A 14,852-nucleotide genomic window follows, 5' to 3' on the forward strand; every position below is an offset into this window, starting at 1 on the left:
AAAATCTCATGGGAATTCATGAAAAAAACTATTAAAAGAATTGTGTCTAGGCGAAAAATTCCAAAAAGGTATGAATGCAATATATAACCAAGCAAAAATTATTATTAATGGAGAGTTTGGAGAAGAAATCAATACATTTAAAGGTACAAGACAAGGCTGCCCCCTATCCCCAATGTTGTTTATAATAGTATTAGAGGTTCTAAAGAAAATAAGGCAGGACAACCAAATAAGAGGAATAGCAGTTGGTGAAAAAAGATATAAGTTAAGAGCCTTTGCAGATGATGTTATGATCACAACAAAATATCCCCTACAATGCACACCTAGAATATTGGAATGTATAAACGAATATGGCAGATTAGCAGGATTCAAATTAAACAATGGGAAAACCAAAATATTAGTGAAAAATATGGAAGAAAAAGATAAAGTGAAATTACAATAAATTACAGGATTGAAAATTAAAAAGAAAATAAGGTATCTTGGAATAAATTTAACAACAAATACTATGGATTTAAGTAATGAGAACTATGGGAAAACATGAAATGAAATAAAAAAATGATTTGCAAGTATGGGGGAAATTAAATCTTTCCTTACTAGGGAAAATATTGGTAATAAGATGAACATATACCAAGGATGATGTTTTTATTTCAAATTATCCCAATACTAGGAGGAGATAAATGTTTTAATAATTGGAAAAGAGATTTGGCCAAATTTGTGTGGTCAGGGAAAAAACCAAGAATAAAACACAAAATAATGATAGACAAGAAGGAGAGAGGAGGATTTGGCCTCCCTGACATGGAGTTATATCATGATGTGGTGGGTCTGACCTGGCTAAAAGAATGGATCAAATTAGATGACTCGGATATATTGGATTTAGAGGGAGTAGAGACGAGATTTAGATGGCATGCCTATCTAATAGATGAGAAAGTCGAAGTACATAAAGGCTTCCTAGGGCATATAGTCAGAAAGTATATATATAAAAAATATGGGAGAAATATAAAGAACTGAAAACTCCTTGGTGGGCATCGCTGGCAGAAATTGTCGCAGTGAAAAAATTAAATATGAAAGAAAATTGGGCTACTTATAAAATTGTATTAAAGGAAGAAAACAGAGGATTGAAATTAAAGGATTATACAGAAATTAAAGCTCGTGTTAGTGACTGGATCCAATATATTCAAATTAAGTATAGATTAGCGAAAGATGAGAAGTTAGGATTCGAAAAAGAAATATCAAAATTCGATAAATACTTAATACAAGAAAAATAAAAAAATATCTAAATTGTATAATCTGATTTTAGAGTGGGAAACAAAGGATGAACTGGTTAAAGCATCCATGATTAAATGGACGCAAGATATTGGGGAAAATATTATATTTGAACAATGGGAAAAATTGTGGAAAGAAGATATGAAATTCACTATGTGTTATATATTGAAAGAAAATTACCTCAAAATACAACATAGATGGTATTTAACACCTGAAAGAATAGCAAAATTGAATAAAAATTGTAGCGATGTCTGCTGGCGATGCAACACTGGAAAAGGTACTATGATGCATATACGATGGAATTGTTTAAACATCAAACAATTTTGGGAAACAATATATAATGAAATGAAAAAAAATGTTCAGATATTCATTTAGGAAAACACCAGAAGGTTTTCTATTGGGAATAGTACTAGGAAGTCTAAGAGAAGAAGACAAGACATTATATTTATACACAACAGTAGCTGCAAGGCTATTGATTGCGAAAAATTGGAAAGGTGGTTTTATACTGACAAAAACAGAGTGGCTTGCCAAATTATTGGAGTATTACAATATATCCAAAACAATGGGAGAAATTGGAAGGATCTCAAAAGAGAAGATAGACAGGGACTGGAAGGTGTTTAAAGGATACTTGCAAAACCATATTGAAATATCAGAACTCCTATTAGAATAAACAAGTTCCTTTTTAAATACTGAAACACTAAATAAGATGGATAGCAATGTGTAATAGAAAAAGTAGCAGAAAATTGGGTTAAAGGTGTGTGAAAGAAAGTAATAGAAGTGGAAAGAAATTGCAATTGAGTAGATTGGAAGTCTAACACAAAGGTGGGGTGAGGGGTGAGGGAAGGTGATGGGAAAAGGAAATATCTGTGGGATTGAGTGCAGGTATGTTTGAACATTTTTAAGGATTGTATGAAATGTATGTTTGTATGCTTGTATATTCGTAATATGTGTGTATTAATGCTGAATTATTTTAATAATAAAAACTTTTCAAAAAAAGAAAAAGTGGGAGAAATCTCCTTCACTGGGGGTTTTTAAACAGAGGTTGGGTGGCCATCTGTCAGGGCTTATTCAGCTGTGATTCCTGCATTGCAGGGGGTTGGGTTAGATGACCCGTTGGTCCCTTCCAATTCTATGATTCTATGTCATAATTTCCTAACTCCATTTCTGAAGCTGCTTTTCTCTTCTATTCCCCATTTGCACTTCCATTTCCACCTTTGCCCCCATTTCCATGCCTCCTCCTCACTTTTCCTTTACTGTCATTTCCACTTGCACATAGACCACCCCCATGGCAACCTCCTAGATCTTCCTCCTCCCATACATTGCAACTATTAAGCCGTCTTTCCCCCTTCCTCCCAATTCTAAAGCCATACCTCCTATTTTTCAGCCCCTTTGTAACTCCCCCCCAATTTTAGCATCACTCCCATTCCCATGCCTTCACCTCCCTCCTTTTTTGCAACTCTCCCTTGCACACAGACCCCCATTTAGTTCCTTCGATCTTCACACCCAATGCTAATTCTAACCACCCTTTTCAACTCCCCATTTCTAAAGCTGCTTCTATTCCACAGCCTCCTTCAAACCCACTCCCCTTTTCACCATCACCTTTTCCTTTTTTTAAAAAAAAAAAATTCTTAAAATTTTTAAATTACAATATAACAGACAAACAAGGTTGTAACATAACATAACATATTTTCTTACCTTCTTGGGACCTCCTCACGTCTCCCTCCCCTACCTTCCACTTTAAAAGTTAATCCAACAAATTATCTCCTTACTTCCATCCTTACTGTCTAGTTTTCAATGTTATATCTCAAATTTTAGAAACCTTGGTTATACTCCATAAAAAATTAAATTTAGCCAAATAGTTATCTTACATTTTGACTTATCTTCTTACTTCACTTCATCTATTTTAATGGTGCCAAATTGTTTGTAATCAAGCATCCTGCTTAACATTCATACAGCTTACAATATTTTTGCAAGTAAATCTTAAAATTTTTCCAATCCTCTTCTACCGTCTCCTCTCCCAGGTCTCGGATTCTGCCGGTCATCTCAGCTAGTTGCATATAGTCCATCAGTTGCATCTGCCATTCTTCCAGTGAGGGTAAATCTTGAGTTTTCCAATGCTTCGCGAGAAGTATCCTTGCTGCTGTTGTTGCGTACATGAAAAATGTTCACCATCACCTTTTCCATACCTGCTCCGCTACCCTCCTTTTCAGGCACCTCCACTTGCACACAGACCACCCCCGTAGTACCCTCCAAGCCAAGCTCTGTCAAAGCAGCATCAGGAAAGGCTAGTTTGTTACTTACATTCAGAGGTGTCTCTTGGAAGAAGCAAGGAAAGCTCCTTGCAGTGAGCTACTATTTATCTGTGTTGGGTCATGTTATCCTTCACTAAACAGAGCAGGCTAACCTAACAAATATTGACCATAACCTGCATTGCTGGACACCTGTAGTCCCAAGTCCACAGAGTACTCTCCCCTAGAGTGAGGGTTCCAATGGGTTCTCCTGGATCCTGTACGCAATATGGGGATTGGGGCTCCTGCATCCCTCTCTCCTGGAAGTATCTTTGCTTCTGTATCTATTGTTGCAAAATAGATACCAAGCAGTAGCAAGATTCCAGGGGGTTTCCAGGCACCCACCCAGGATCTGTGCTCCTTTGGAGAACTGAAGACATGGCAGAGGCTGTTGCAGCTTTAAGAAATATGGTTTGTTCCCTATTTACACCACTGTAGTCTTGTATAACAACATTTTGCAGGGTGAGCTGTAAGCCAAGATGAGCCAAGCTGCTCAGGTGGCAGATTTGGGTTCATTCTTCACAAGTTGTACCCATCTCTTCACAGCTGATTGAAATATGCCTCGCACATAGGAATCAGCAGAAGCTTCCTTTTATTTTATTTTTTTATAAGATATTTATTAAAGTTTTAAGAGGTACAAAAAGAAAAAGCAAAAAACATCATTTTAAACAAAAAAACAATACCACACATGCCAATAGGTAAAGAAAAAAGGATAAAATACAAAAAAAGAAAAAAGGGAGGGAAGAAATATAAAAGAGAAAAAGCAGAGAATTAAAATCCATTAAGCAAAAAAGAAAAAACAAAGAAAAATACAGCAAATCTTCCCATTACTTAACTTTCATTAGCTTATTTCCCCGACCTCCTCACACCTCCCTTTTTTGTATTCTAGATCGATTATCCATTTCAGCAAATCCTTTCCCTCTTTTCAAATTTTTGTCCTGTAATTTATCTTGATATTAATATAGCTTTCCTTTCTTTCCTTTCATCAATTAACAGTCTGTTTTTTCCTAAATCTTTGTAACATGTCTGCTAAAATCACATAAATTCATTCCAACATCATTCTAACATTCATTAATTTTACAATGTTTCTGTAAATAGTCTTTAAATTTCTTCCAATCTTCTTCCACCGACTCTTCTCCCTGGTCTCGGATTCTGCCAGTCATTTCCGCCAGTTCCATATAGTCCGACACCCCCCATCTGCCATTCTTCCCGGGTGGGCAGATCCCGTGTCCTCCAATACTCCGCAATAAGCACTCCCGCTGCTGTTGTTGCATACACAAAAAAAGTTCCGTCCCTCTTTGGAACCAATCGGCCGACCACGCCCAGGAGAAAGGCCCTCAGCCTCCCCTGGAAGGTATATTTAAATACCTCCTTCATTTCATTATAGATCATCTCCCAGAAGGTCTCAATCCTTGGGCATGTCCACCAAAGATGAAAGAATGCACCTTCAGTCTCCCCACATCTCCAACAAATGATAAATTTGGGCAAATGATAAATTTTTGCAAGCTTGACTGGTGTCATGTACCACCTGTATATCATTTTCATTATATTCTCTCTTAAGGCATTACATGCCGTGAACCCCATACCTGTAGTCCACAACTGCTCCCAGCCAGCCATCATAATATTATGTCCAACATCTTGCGCCCACTCAATCATAGCAGACACCGCTGTCTCATCCTGAGTATTCCACCCCAACAGCAAGCCATACATCCCGACAACTTCTTAATTTTAGGATCTAACAGTTCTATTTCCAATTTTGATTTTTCCACCTGGAAGCCTATTTTTTGTCCAAGTTATATGCCTCCATTATCTGATAATAATGAAGCCAATCTTGCACTCTATTTTTTAATTTTTCAAAACTCAGCAGTTTTAATCTGTCTCCCTCTTGTTCCAAAATTTCCCAATATTTCGGCCATTTGGCCTCCATATTGAGCTTTTTCTGAGCCTTTGCTTCCATTGGTGACAGCCACCTTGGGGTTTTATTTTCAAGCAGGTCCTTATATCTTGTCCAAACATTAAACAGTGCTTTTCTGACAATATGGTTTTTAAACGCTTTATGTGCTTTAACCTTATCATATCACAAATATGCATGCCTGTAATGGTTCTAGGGGTTGCTCGTGCGTAAGTTGTCGCCACTCTTGGCTAGGTTACCTGGGTGAACCATTTCTGTCTGGACAGCCTCTCACCCGTGGCTATCTCAATCGCAGGCAGAATCAGTCAGTGGGCGTTTCTTGAACTTCTTCCAGCAAAGAAGTTCTTTGACGCCAAGTCTCCTCCTACTCTCCCTGCGCGGAAGTCTTCTGCGCAGGGAGGGCATGGGCAGCGGAGGACCCATGCTCTCCCCACTTGTCTCCGGCAAGGAGTCCTGGAGCCTCCTCTCCGATTCCCCCATCTGCTCCCCTTCTCCACTGGTGTTACGCTGATTTCCTTCCCCAGCAGATGGGCTGCCTCACTCCCTACTGGGACCCTCTCCGGCATCCCTCTGGAGCCTTCCCTCCGCCTCTGGCTCCGATGGCAGTTCCCTGACATCCACCTCCCCCCCAGGACCCCCTCCACCCCCGGCCCGACTTTCCGATTCAACCTCATCCCTTTCCTCGGCCGACGATGCGGGGAATCCCCTGAAGGAGCTGTTGCCCTCCCCTGAGGATTCAAAACCCGCTTCCCACCCGCTCCGATCTCTTCCCACGGGGTGGGCCTCCCAGTCTGATTCTTCTCCCTCTGACACCTCCCCTCCCTCCTCTTCGGAGGCAGGAAAACCCACGAAGTCCTCTTCGTTGTCTGTGGTTCCAAATTCTTCCTCCCAGAATCTCGCTAGCAGTTTTGGTTTATCTGGGAACAGGCTGTGGAATTCTTCCACCAGATACCCGTCATTGATCACCTCAGCGGGGACCCACGTGTTTTCTGACCTGGGTTCTCCCTCCCAAGCTACCGAGTACTCCACCTGGCGACCTCGCCACCTTGAATCCAGTATTTCCATGGCTTGGTTGTGGTGTTCCCTCTCCTCTACCCGCGGGAATTTCCTCTCGCCCCGGAAATTCCCGCCCCTCCCTGTACGGTGAGAGTAGGGATCTATGGAACACCGGATGTATCTTCATGCTGTCAGGCAACTTGAGGTTGAATGCCACAGGGTTCACCTGCTGTGTTTCCTCAAAAGGTCCCAGCCGCCTCGGCTGCAACTTCTTGCACCCTCCCTTTAGGGGTAACCCCTGGGTTGACAACCACACCCGGTCTCCCACCCGTATGGCCTCCCCCTCCCGACGGTGCTTGTCCGCCTGCCTCTTGTAAACTTCCTTGGCCTGCTCCAAGTTCATCTTGAGTTGCTGGTGCAAGGCCTCCATTTCTTCTACAAACTGCTCTGCCGCAGGTACACTCCATCCTCCCTCCCCCCTCCCTGGGAAGGCCCTGGGGTGACACCCATAATTGGCCATGAATGGGCTCATTCCTGTGGACACATGTTCAGCGTTATTGTACGCAAATTCAGGCAGCGCTAGTTTCTCTACCCAATCGTTCTGTCTCTCGCTGATGTAGCAGCATAGATATTGCTGGAGTATACTGTTCGCTCTTTCTGCTTGTCCGTTGGTTTCTGGGTGTCTCGCCGTCGAGAAGCCCACCTCGACCTGCAGCAAGCTCATGAGCTTCCTCCAGAACCGGGAAGTAAATTGTTTCCCGCGATCCGAGAAGACCCTCGAGGGAGCCCCATGAGGCCTGAAGATGTGATCCACAAACAACCTGGCTTTCTCCTCTGCCGTCACCGCATGTGAGCAAGCTATGAAATGGCACATCTTCGTCAGTAGATTGACTACTACCATGACTGCTGTCTTCCCCCTTGACTTGGGCAAATCTGTCATAAAATCAATGGACACCACCTCCCAGAGTCTTCCTGGCATGGGTAAGGGTTCCTGTAACCCTGTGGGGGCAGCCCTCTCCCCCTTTGCCCTCTTGCAGTGGTCGCACCCCCGTACATATTTCCGTATGTCTTCCCTCACCTTTGGCCACCAGAACTGCCTGGTGACGAGCAGCATGGTTTTGTGCTATCCAAAGTGCCCAGCTGTTGGGTTGTTGTGGAGTTGTTTGAGTACCTAGTTTCTAGTAAGCCCAGCCAGTTCTCGTTTCCCAACCAACCCTCCCCCACACACCCATCGGTTCTCAGGAAACACGTGCCAGATCTCCAGCAGTCCCTCTCCTTCCATGTACTCCGGTTTCCTGGAGAGAGCATCTGCTCTTACGTTTACCTCTCCCGGCACATATCGGATCTCGAAGGAAAACTTGGAGAACTCCTGTGCCCATCGAATCTGTCTATGGTTAAGTACTTGCACGGTCCTCCAGTATTCCAGGTTCTTGTGGTCAGTACAAACCTGGATCTTGTGCTGCGCCCCTATTAACAGATATCTCCATCGGCGAAACGCCGCATAGATCGCAAGCAGTTCGCAGTCATACACCGTATAATTTTGCTCCGACTTGCTCAGCTTCCTCGAGAAAAAGGCACACGGCCTCCAGCCATGCTTGGCCCCTGGCTGCAAAAGTATGGCTCCAATGGCTCGGTCGGACGCGTCGGTCTCCAGCCTCATGGGCTTCTCCAGATCAACGTGCAGGAGCAGCTTTTCCGAAGCGAACACCTTCTTCAGCTTTTCAAAGGATTGCTGGGCACTTTCTGTCCAGGTGAACTTCTTTTTGCTACTGAGACAATCTGTGATGGGCGCGGTCAAGTGGGCGAAGTTCTTGATGAACTTCCTGTAGAGGTTGCTGAACTCTAGGAACCTCTGCACATCCTTCCGGGTTTTGGGGGCCTTCCATTCCAGCACTGCCTGAACCTTGCTTGGGTCCATAGCTAGGCCCTTGTCTGACAACTTGTACCCCAGAAACTCGACCTCTCTGGCGTGAAATTGGCATTTTTCCAGCTTGACCCACAACTGGTGCATCTGCACTCTCTTTAGCACTTCCCTGACGTCTCTGACATGTTGCTTCTGATTGTCCGAATAGATTAAGACATCGTCCAAAAAGGCTACGCAGTTCTTGTACAGCAGGGGCCCCAACACGTGGTGCATGAATGCTTGAAAGCAGGCGGAGCCCGATTGTAATGGCATGACTAAGTACTCAAAAGCCCCCAGGGGGGTGAACATGGTGGTTTTCCATTCGTCCCCCTCCCTTATCCTAATCAAATTGTCCAGCTTGGTAAAAAAAAATTCCCCGCCTCACCCGCGTTAAAATGTCGTCAATCCTGGGCATTGGGAAGGTCACGGGTTCTGATACCAGGTTCAAGGCCTGGTAGTCTACAACTAATCTGGGCTGATTAGTCTCCTTTTTGTCCACAAAGAACACCGGACTGCCCCCCACCGCCTTTGATTCCCTTATGAACCCCCTCTTCAGGTTCTTGTCAATAAACTGCCGCAACTCCTGCATCTCCAGGTCAGACATGGCACACAGCTTACCCACCGGCAGCTGAGCCCCTGGGAGTAAGTTGATTTGGCAGTCAAAGGGCCTATGGGGGTAGTCTATCCGCCTCCTTCTCGCTGAAGACTTCCTTCAGGTCAGCATATTGTGGTGGCACCTCCCCTTTTGTTTCCACCGCCAGCCCAGCCACCCTGGCCACTGTCATTCTTGGGTGCTCCCCCCACAGACAGTGTTCCAAGCAGTAAGCTGACCCAAAGGTCACTGACCGCTGATGCCATGACACTACTGGATCATGCAGTGCCAGCCAGCTCATCCCCAGTATTATTGGGGGTCCTGCCAGTGTGGCCATGTGAAAGGCAATGGTCTCAGTGTGCCTGGAAACCCTCATTCGCATTGGCGGGGTCTGATGTGTCACTTCCCCTCCCAGAAGTTCCCTGCCATCGATGGTGGTCACTTGCAAGGGAAAATCCAGGGGCAGCAGGTGGAGTTGGTGCTCCAGAGCAAAGTCCCTGCTGAAGAAATTGCAGGAGCTGCCCGAATCCAGCAGCCCCTCAACTTTGACTGGGTGTCCATTCGGGAGTTCTAGCACCACTTCTATGGCTATAGCTGCCCTGGGAGGGTCAGGCTGGGGCACTTCTATTGGTTGCTGGCCTGGCTGCTGCCCCTGCTGGTTGGCAGCCAAGGTTTGTCATTTCCCTGCGCCTGCCCTTCCTCTCCCTTCTCCTCGCAGCCAGCAGCCCCCACCATCCCTTGCCAGGCCTTTCTTTGAGGGCAGACCCTGGCAAAATGTTCTGGCCGTTGGCAGAGGAAACACTTCTTGGTGGTTTTCCAATCCTTCCCCTCCCTCTTGCGACCTTCACTGGAGTTTGAAACCTCACACGCGCGCCATCTATTTCCATTGGCTCAGCCGCCTGGGAAAGCTGTCTCGGTATTTCAGGAATGCGGTAGTCATGGCAACGTTCCCCTCTCCCTTCACGTTTCTCCTGAGCCCGCGCTTCCTGCCGCACTCCAATCGCAAGCACAGCCTTGGTCAGCTGATCCATCGACTGTGGGCGGGGCACGCGGGACAGCTCATCCTTCACACTTGGGGACAAACCCTCCTCAAACAACATTTGAATTGGTTCAGAGTCCAGATTCCACCCGAGCCGGTGGATCAACATTGCAAAGCGCGACCAGTAGTCTCTAACTGACTGGCTCCCCTGCTTGCACCCTATCAGTTCTTGCTGAGTCACACTTTGCTCCACTTCACTGGAATACATCGCGTTCATTACCTGGAAGAATTTCTTAAGGTCCTTCAAGGCATCATTTTGCGTCGCCATTAGGGGCCTGATCCATTCGTGTGCTCGATCCTCCAGATGCCCTTCAATGTAAGCTACCCTCTCCCCGTCATCAGCAAAGTCATTATGCTGCAGTTCCAAAGTGTACTCTATTTCCATTCGGAACGCATTGTAGTCCTGGGGTTTCCCCCCAAACTTGTGTACCCGCCCCGGTACCTTCCTTGCGATGGGGGTGGGTCTGACCTGTGCATCCTGAGTCCGTCTTTTGTCCAGCCGCGCCATCAGGAGAGCTACATGCTGTTCCAAGTCTCGGTTCCTCTCTACCACACTTTGCACTCCAGCTGCTTGCTCTGTCTCTCCGGCTGCCCTGGTTTGGCTCATCTTGCTGCCTCTCTGGGGCTGCGTACAAGCAACATTGGTGACTGACGGATTGCTGTAATGGTTCTAGGGGTTGCGAGTGCATAAGTTGCCGCCACTCCTGGCTAGGTTGCCTGGTTGAACCCTTTCTGTTTGGACAGCCTTTCACCCGTGGCTATCTCAATCGCTGGCAGAATCCGTCAGTGGGTGTTTCTTGAACTTCTTCCAGCAAAGAGGTTCTTTGATGCCAAGTCTCCTCCTACTCTCCCTGCACGGAAGTCTTCTGTGCAGGGAGGGTGTGGGCAGCGGAGGACCTGTGCTCTCCCTGCTGGTCTCCGGCGAGGAGTCCTGGAGCCTCCTCTCCGATTCCCCCATCTGCCCCCCTTCTCCACTGGTGTTACGCTGATTTCCTTCCCCAGCAGATGGGCTGCCTCTCACCCTACTGGGACCCTCTCCGGCATCCCTCTGGAGCCTTCCCTCCGCCTCTGGCTCCGATGGCAGTTCCCTGACAATGCCACCCAAAAATGTTGTTAAAACCTTCTAAATCCAACACATCAGTGTTCTCAAGAAGCATCCATTCTCTCAGCCAGCAAAAAGTGGCTGATTCATAATAAAGTTTTAAGTCTGGCAGGGCAAATCCACCTCTTTCTTTAGCATCAGTTAATATCTTGAATTTTCTTTGAGGCTTCTTGCCCTGCCAGACAAATCTAGAAATATCTGTCTGCCACTTCTTGAAACACTCCATTTTATCCAAAATTTGTAATGTTTGGAACAAAAACAACATCCTTGGCAATACATTCATCTTTATCGCAGCAATTCAGCCTTGCAATGATAACTTCAGTTTTGACCATATTTCTAAATCCTTTTTCACTTCCATCCAACATTTTTCATAGTTATCCTTAAATAAATTCACATTCTTAGCAGTCATGTTGACCCCTAGGTATTTCACTTTCTTAACCAATGTTAGTCCTGTCTCCTTCTGAAACCTTTCTCTCTCCGTCACAGTTAAATTTTTCTCTGAAACCTTAGTTTTCATCTTATTCAACTTAAAACCCGCCAGCTGACCAAATTCTTGAATCAGTTCCAATACTCTTTTAGTACTAGATTCTGGCTCCTGTAATGTCAATACCAAATCATCGGCAAATGCTTTCAGTTTGTACTGTTTAGCTCCAACTTGTATACCTTTAACTGTTTGGTCCCTTCTAATCATGTTTAAAAGAACCTCCAGGACCGATATAAATAGCAATGGAGAGATTGGGCAACCTTGTCGTGTTCCTTTCTCTATCTTAAATTCTTCCGTCACTACATTGTTCACAATTAATTTAGCCTTTTGTTCTGAATAAATTGCATCTATACCATTTTCAAAACCTTGACCAACCCCCATCCCCTGTAAATTTTTCTTCATAAAACTCCAAGAAATATTGTCAAAGGCTTTCTCCGCATCCACAAATATCAAAACTGCTTTAGTATTAATATTCACTTGTAACTTTTCTAGAATGTTAATTATGTTCCTCGTGTTCTCAGACAAGTGTCTGCCCGGGAGAAAACCAGCTTGGTCTTTATGAATTTCTTCTACTAATACCTTTTTTAATCTTTAAGCCAAAATGTCTGCAAAAATTTTATAATCCACATTAAGCAAAGATATGGGGCAGTAATTCTTAAGCTGTGTCTTCTCATACTCTAATTTCGGTATAAGTGTAATATAAGCTTCCTTCCACGACTCTGGTGCCCTTTTCCCTTCTAATATTCCATTACAAACTTCCTTTATAGGCTGTATTATCCATTCTTTCAAGGATCTATAGTATCTTGAAGTCAAACCATCCGGTCCTGGAGATTTACCCAATTGCATATTCTGGATGGCCCCTTCTATCTCTTGCTCCGTTATTTTGTAATTCAACATTAGTTTATTTTCTTGAGAGATTTTTTGTAATCCATTTGTTTTCAAAAAATGATCAATGTCCATTTGTTTCTGGGTTTCCTGTGTATATAGTTGTTTAAAATACCTCTGAAAACACTTTCTAATCTCCACTGGATTCTGTATATTTTTTCCTTCTACTTCCAAATTTGTAATAGTGTTAAGTTTCTGTCTTTTTTTCATTTGCCAGGCCAGCAGTTTTCCACATTTGTTTGCCGATTCAAATGTATTTTGTCTCATCTGTTTGATTTTCCATTCTATTTCCTGGTTCCTCATTTTCATATAATGTACTTGATGTAGCTTTATCTCTTTCAGAATCTCCTGCGACTTTGGTTTCACTCTCAGTTTCTTCTCTCCTTCCTTTATTTTCTCCAAAATCTTATCTTTTTTCTCATTTTGTTTTTTTTAATGATATTTTATTAAGTTTTAGAAAAGATTAACAATCAACAAAAACAGCAAAAAACAAACATCAAAAATGCAAACAAAACAAAGAAAGAAAACAGAAAAAGATTTAACATAAAAAGAAAAAAAAAGAAAAACTCTTTTTCAATTTAATAACCTTTAAAACCTTTAAAACCTTATTTTCTTTACTTCCACCCACCTTCCTTTCTTGTATTCCACTTTAAAAATTATTTCAACAAGCTCATTCGTTATTCATTTTCATCCTTTATCCCTCCCTTTGTACTCTTATTTATCTTAGTCACTAGAACCCCTTCATTTCATTTTCAATGCCTTCAGCATTCATAAATTTTACAATGTTTTAGTAAATAAGCTTTAAACTTCTTCCAATCCTCTTCCACCTGCTCTTCTCCTTGATCTCGGATTCTGCCGGTCATTTCTGCCAGTTCCATATAGTCTATTAGTTGCATCTGCCATTCTTCCAGGGTGGGTAGGTCTTGCGTCTTCCAGTACTTTGCAATAAGTATTCTTGCTGCTGCTGTAGCATACATAAAAAATGTTCTGTCCTTCTTTGACACCAATTGGCCAACCATACCCAGGAGAAAGGCCTCTGTTTTCTTCAAGAAGGTATACCTAAATACCTTTTTCAGTTCATTATATATCATTTCCCAGTACGCCTTAATCCTTGGGCACGACCACCAAAGGTGAAAGAATGTTCCTTCAGTTTCTTTACATTTCCAACCTTTATTATCGGGCAAGTGATAAATTTTTGCAAGCTTGACTGGGGTCATGTACCACCTGTATATCATTTTCATAATATTTTCTCTTAAGGCATTACATGCCGTGAATTTCATAATCTTTTTTCTCATTTTGGACTCTCTTTTGAATCGCATTCTGTTGTATCAAAAATCCTCTCATAACCGCTTTGCTTGAGTCCCAAATTACTCTTTTTTCTACAGTGGTATTCATATTTATCTCAAAATAGTCTCTCAGAGTTTTTTGGGCCTTCTTAGTCACTTCTTCATTCCTAAACAATGTGTCCTAAACAATGTGTCAGGGTTCTTCCGTGAGCTGTCCGTTCTAAGGTCGCCTGCACATTCCCTGAGGACTGACTTTGCTGCTCGTCTTCATATACCTGATCGACTGTAATGAGGGAGAGATCCTCAAATGGAGTCTGCTCTTCGTCTTCCATGCTAGGGGAGAGGACGTCAACGCGATTGTGTATTTCTAAACAATCAGAGCGAACCCTGGGCCTCCTACTTCTTTGAGTCACGTTTCTCCATATATCTGGCTCCTGTGTTGGTGAACTAGCCTCACCAGATAGAGGATTAGAGCAAAGAGTACTGGACAGAAGATCATCAGACAAAGTTAAAGAGGAGTAGTACTTTATGCAAAGGAGAGCCTATCACCGAAATTTCTTTTTAAAGATGACCAAGGAACTTTGTCTGATGAAATGAATTCATGCCCCAATCTTTTGTTTGCCAATATTTTCCTGTGTAGCCTTATCACATGTGTTTGTTGTAAACAAATCAAGTCCAATTGTTCTTTTTTTAATACATGAAAGACTCTTCGTCTTTTTTCAGGGGAGTTCATCCCATTAACATTCCAACTTAATATTTGCAGTGCCATGATGTAGTTACTTTAAGTCTCCTCCAACTGCGCCCAGTGCTTGCTCTTGTTCTGTCGGTAGTGTTGGTATCCCTTTCGCTGGGCAGTCCAGTCCAAAGGATAGCTTTGCTATGTCCAGTATAGGTGATCTTCTGTACAGTACTCTTTGCTCTAATCCTCTATCTGGTGATCTTCTGTCCGATGCTCCTGGTTCTTTTCCAAGTCCCTTCTGTAGATCCTCTTCGTGGATGCTCAGGAATTTTTCTTTGTCCTCAACTGATCTTATTTTTATTTTCCTTCCTTTAAAGCTAAAGGATAGGCCTTGGGGAAATTCCCACCTAAAGATGATTCTGTTCC

Source organism: Podarcis melisellensis (genome assembly GCF_964234715.1).
Source record: "Podarcis melisellensis genome assembly, chromosome: 1".
NCBI classification, from domain to species: domain Eukaryota; kingdom Metazoa; phylum Chordata; class Lepidosauria; order Squamata; family Lacertidae; genus Podarcis; species Podarcis melisellensis.